This window comes from Pteronotus mesoamericanus, unplaced genomic scaffold, assembly GCF_021234165.1.
Source record: "Pteronotus mesoamericanus isolate MK-2021 breed Mesoamerican mustached bat unplaced genomic scaffold, CSHL_Meso_final contig_20, whole genome shotgun sequence".
Lineage (NCBI taxonomy): Eukaryota > Metazoa > Chordata > Mammalia > Chiroptera > Mormoopidae > Pteronotus > Pteronotus mesoamericanus.
In genome coordinates, this window is record NW_026555085.1 from 22,905,294 (window position 1) to 22,911,293 (window position 6,000).

The window sequence follows — 6,000 nt, forward strand, 5'->3', positions numbered from 1 at the left end:
CAAAATTTCATTATTTTTATTGCTTATATAGTTTTATTTCTTATTATTTTGAAATGGAAATTAGCACGCATGCTGAAATGTTCGAACACTATAAAAGGATATGTGTTATGAAAAAAGTCTCCTTCCCACTCAGAAATCTTGTCTCCCAGTTATCTCCCTAAAGCAACTTCCAACACTAGCATCTACAGATATATTCTTTACATATAGGAACAAGAAGATGTTTCTTTCTCCATATGTCTCTTGATACATAAAAGACATAAAAATAGATAGATACATGTGTGCACAAACTTCATCAATATATTTATGCCTTCTTTTTATTTTGAAGAGTTATCCTAGCAGAGGTACTATACATTATCTCCCTTTTCTCTTTCTCTCTCTCTTTCTCTTTTTCCCCTTAGGAGTATATCTTAAAAGGCCTAATTTTAAAAATAAAGTTATGTATTAGTATTGTATTGTTGCAAGAGAGAGAGAGTTTCATAAAGTTTTTACACTGTGTCAGGTTTCTCCATTAAGATATCAAGTTTTATGTGCATTTAAGCTTCACAATGAGAACAATATTTTAAATATCCATTTTAGTATGTCCTTGACTTTCTAAATTTCCTGCTGATTTTTATAACCACATACTCACTGTGTTTAGATGAGTATTTCATCTTTTTATTATGCACATGGTTGGCCTCTGGGAAAAGCACTATGGTGGTTGCAGCTCTCCGTGGGCTTTTCTGAATATCCCTTATGACTTTTGTGCATTTCCATTTATTTTAAATCTATATTTAAATTTTTATAATTAAATTACTTTTCCATATATTCAGTTGAAAACATGATTTCCAATAATTTTTCCTAAAATATAAACACTACTACTAAAACAAAAATGAAAAAAATATTGATTGATGTGAACATATGTATTATTATCAAGAAATCCATGAGGAGAGGTGAAACTAAATATAATTGCATTTAAAAATATGATTTGAGAAAAATTGCTACATGACATCAAACTGCTGTCTGGCAGTCAAACTATCGCAGTTTTATTCTTAAGGCAACATTTAAAAAAATTGCTTCATAAGGTGATAAACTTATTTTACAAAATAACCAAGTTCTGTGCACTAGAGGGACTTTCTTACACATTTCTGAATCTTTTCTTTTCTCCTCTCATGACTTCATGTTAGTTATGCTGTCTGACACTATTAACAATTCTCCCTCCTCAGAAGTACTCCCATTCACTTTGACTTGACTACAGCTCAAATTACAATACATTTATGAAACACCAACAAGCCAGATTGTCCAACTATTTCATGGTCCAATCAACTTTTTCACACCACCCTCCCACTCATGCATAAAAAGAAGGAAATTGATATTAAAAAAACGCTTTGTGCATAAACAAAATCTTTAAGATAATTTAAGGTAAAATGGTAATATTATGAAAAGCATTCCACATTCCAACGGAGAGCTTCTATCTTCACACTTTGGCCTATAAACAGTTTTATTAGGGCTGATTGTGTAATGGAGGAACACAGGGCCACTCTGCAATGAGTGGAAGATAACTTATCCCAGTCACAGTATGGAGTGCAGGGGCCAAATCCACACTGATGATCAATGAGCCAATGAGCAAGTGGGTAAGGAGCAGTATGTCTTTCACAGCCTCAAGGCCCTTCTCTTCCAAAGACAGTGGTGAATTTCTCCGAGGTGTATGGACATGTGTAAGCCAAGGTCTTAGGACCATAACCAAATGACAGGAAGCAAAGGTGAGTGTGGGAGTCTCCAAAAGTCCACAGACCCAATGAGTACACCAGTGTCCTCATTTCTCCATTCCAACTCTATACCTCATCATGTAAATTCTTCTACGTTGCACTTATTTACATATATTATACTGATTTTATTGGCTTGTCAGTCCCTAACCTACCTGCTCAATTTTACCTGTGAACGGTCTCAGCACAGAATCTGAATGTTCATCATTTCATTTTCTTAGCTCCTAATACAAAGTAGGTACTTTTTTGTTTAAAAGAATAATCAGATTGGCTGGTGTCCAAATCCCACCGCTGATACAGTAATTACATAAAATTGTGCAATTTAATCAGTTTCCAACCTCAGCTTAGTTAATTGTAGCATGAATATAGAAACATCAAGTTTATTGTATTGATGAAATTGTGTGTGTGTATGCATGAGTAGCGTATGAATTGCTTGGCACTAAGCCAGGCATATTCTCTAAAATGGTAGCTACCATTTTTTTAGGGTTATTATTATTCACTAATATTCGTTATGTTAAATGGGAAGGAATTGACATGTCAACTGAGTTTATATGTCGATTTAGTTGATTTATAGGTATTTCAGCTGTTGCTTAATCTGAAAAAGATAACTGAACCAAGAGAGGGTAAAACATAAATAATAAATGGATATTGATTCAAAATATTTCTCTAGTTCAAATTTATATATGTACATTTATATTTTCAATTTTTAAAACTTTTTTATTTCATTTCTATTGATTGATGAGGTATATATGTGTGATGTATTAAATTATCTATGTCTATTTTCCATATAGCTTCTAAATGTCTCAGGTACTCAAGATTTTTTTTAACCCAAGCTAATATTCTAGTTTAAAGTGACATAATTTTTTGTCTTAAGATAAATTTTGATTTTTTTAACTTTTAGAAAAAAATATTATCAATATATTTGTGCTGTAGTAATAGAAATTTACTGATTTTGAAGAGAAATAGAGTAACACATAAAGATTGAGAAACTTTCCTCCTTCAGAATCTATTGATTGAATGTAGAGTTTCTTTTATTTTTATGGAATGGTCAGTAAAACAAATGGAACAGATTATATAGTTCACTGGTACATATTGACTTAAGGTATTTTGTTAATGCAAATTAGTTTCCTTTTGAATCCTACTAATTTTTAGTTTGCAAAATTTTGAAAAGTCTTTGATATGTTTAGATTTAATTACAGGGAGGGAATATTCTTTAATAGGTGGTTCTTTATTTTAAAACATTTAAACAGGCTATTATGCCTTTGGGGGAAAGAGTAAATAGAACAGGGGAAAGAAGAGAGAAAGGAAGAGGGAGAGTGGAGAAGGAGCAGAAGAGGGGGAGGAGAGGAAAGGGGGAAACAGAATAAAAAAAAGAGAGTAGAGAAGAGAACCATCAATTTGTGGTTACTATTAAAATTATGTCTTTTGCAATACCCAGAATACAATTGATCCAAAAAAGAATTAATAGTGAGGTATTCAATTAGACCTGGATATCTGATTACAAATGGTTATATCAAAAACAGTAATTATTCCAAATAGCACTATGAAGAGAAAAAATCAAGCTCTTATTCTAGTGGCTCTGATTCAGAAACCACTACTCAAAGGTCATAATAACAAAAGGTACTAACAGTTTAAATGATATGAGCTCCAAGTGATTAAGTTGGTTCACAAACCTCTCAGAATTATAATTGTATGGAAGAAGGAAAATGTGAAGGCGTCACAGGCCATGGAAAACAGATTCCCATTATTGCTAAATGGATTTTTCTTGCTCATGTGCCATTGGGCTTTAAATAACACATCTGTCAGACAAAGGCTAGGACACTACATCTACAATTCTATATGAAGGATAGATAGAATTAAGAAAAAACTACATTTACAGTACAATGTCAGCTGATCAAATAACAATCACATTAAATGCACTGAGATAAGCTGAGTCATGATAATGATCTGAACTTGGACACTGTTCAGCTGCTGTCTGGAATGTAGACCCATACTGTAAAAATGTCAAAGAATATAAACTAACAGAAATTTAAATATGAATAATAGTACTAACTTATAGTTAAATACAAACATCATCTTCTAAAGTACTCGAGTATATTGCTATATTTGATATTTATCACAGTTTTGAGAAATTAAAAGGAAAATTGCCATGATAGCTGTCTTCTCACAGGAGAGCAACTATGTTCAAGGAGATTGAATCAAACAAATCTAAATTAGTGAATCAGGGATTAGAAATGGGTCTCCTGCATCTCAGATAAGGGCTCTTCTCAACGATAGAAAGATTCAGCATGTCATAATCATTCTCTGTACATTCTCCATTCTCTGGGGTCTATTTCCTGGTGTTTCTCTGTAGAAAGCGAAGTTTCTAATGAGGTCTTAGCCACCATGCTGCCCCTCTGTGACTAGTACCTGCCCTTGTCATCAAGCCCTAGGAGTAAAGACAATGGGAAAATCACCTCATTGTCAGTTGCTCCTCCAGATTTTGACTCCTCTCAGCAATCTCTTTGTTTTTATTTACTTTGTAGATTACCCAGGGAGTATGCTTTGATTTTTTTTCTTTTTACAGACCTTTTTTTAAGTTGTATTCAGAGGGAGGGAAAGGCTTGCTGGGTCTTTACACCACTGTGGCATAGTAGAAATTGCTACTATTGATTTAATAGAATAACATCATCATAAATAAATTTGAAAACATCCACAACAGATAAGAGAGATGCCAGTCTCCCGAACGCATCATGCTTTCAAATCCAAGGCTTCTCTTCTGTATCTGATATTCTCAACCTCACACTCCTGAAAATGTTGGTTTCTCATGGTCCTGTTCAACATTGATCTTTGTTTTGTCTTGTTTTTATCTTGGCCTTCTCTTTCTCAGACTAACCCTTAAAATCCATGTTCCCTAGTAAGCTGTCTTGGACCTGCTGTTTTGTTTTTACTAACTATGCAAGTCATTAACTTTCCTACTTTTGACAACTGCTTGTATGATGGTGACTCAAATATTCCTCTCTAGCCCAAACCACATCCTGTTTTTTTCACTCACATATCAAAATGTTGGTTAATCATGTCCACTTGATTAGCCCATACTCATCTCAAAATCAACATGTCCAGAATGGGAACCCCTCCCCAAATATGCCAACCTCCATAAATGGCAGTATAATCTGCTTAGTTGTCAAAACTGGAAACCTGAAAGTCTCACTAAGGTCTTTTCCTTTTCACTCTCCATACCCTCCAAAGCAGTATCGTGTTTCCTAAATATTTTTCAGTCTGGCTTCTCTGTATTCCAGTTACCCCTTCTCTCAGCACTTAGTCCAGGTAAACGCAACAGACACTTACCAGGTTTTTCTCATGTCATTCATTTTGTTCTTAACTTTATCCGCTAGGCTCCAGTCAATGTATTCTATGTAAAATTCAAATCTGGCCATGCATCTTCTCAGCCAATACTCTTCAATTGTTCCACTTTTGCAAAATGGTATTCCAACTTCCATGCAAGTTGTTCTTTGAGAGCAAATTCTCTTTAACTGATTAATCCACTTACCCACATTTATTTAAATTCCCTTTTTCTCACCTTGTATTTTAGTAATACTAGCCCACATGTGCTTTCCTGGACCTACTACAGTGGGGTTTCACAACGCTGTGTCTTCATTTGAATAACCCATACTAATGTTTCAAAACCTATTTTAGGTGTCAATGGAGTTGGACTCAAGTAAGCTTAATCTCTTACCTTATTTGACCCTCATTTGTGTCAGAGGATCTGTACCCATTAACTTCAAAATTTTGGTCTCTAATCCAAGATACATTTCTAAGTTATGGGCCTCTATATCTAACCCCCTACATGTCCCCTTAACTTGTGAATCCTGAAGGCAGCACAAATTACATTTTGCTAACGTAATTTGTAACCTTTGCTGCCAATTATGATCCCCGTCCAATGTTCCAGTGTGGTAAACATCACTACCATGTGGCCACTTATCCCAAGAGGAAACTTGAGATCTTACTTTCTCCTCCTTTATTTCCTAAAAGCATCACAATACTGTATTCTATGAATATCATCTCTAATATAGTCATGGACTCATTTGTATTTCTTTCAAAGCCATCATCATCTACCACCTGGGCTGTGGCTCTTCTTCATCCATTCCTCTCTCTTCTCTGTTCATTTCCCATGCTGTAGCCAGAACGATACATTGAAAGTACAAATTTAATGGTATCAATCCTTTGCTTACAATATTTCAATGACATCTTAGTATTCTTCTAATGAAGACAAACATTC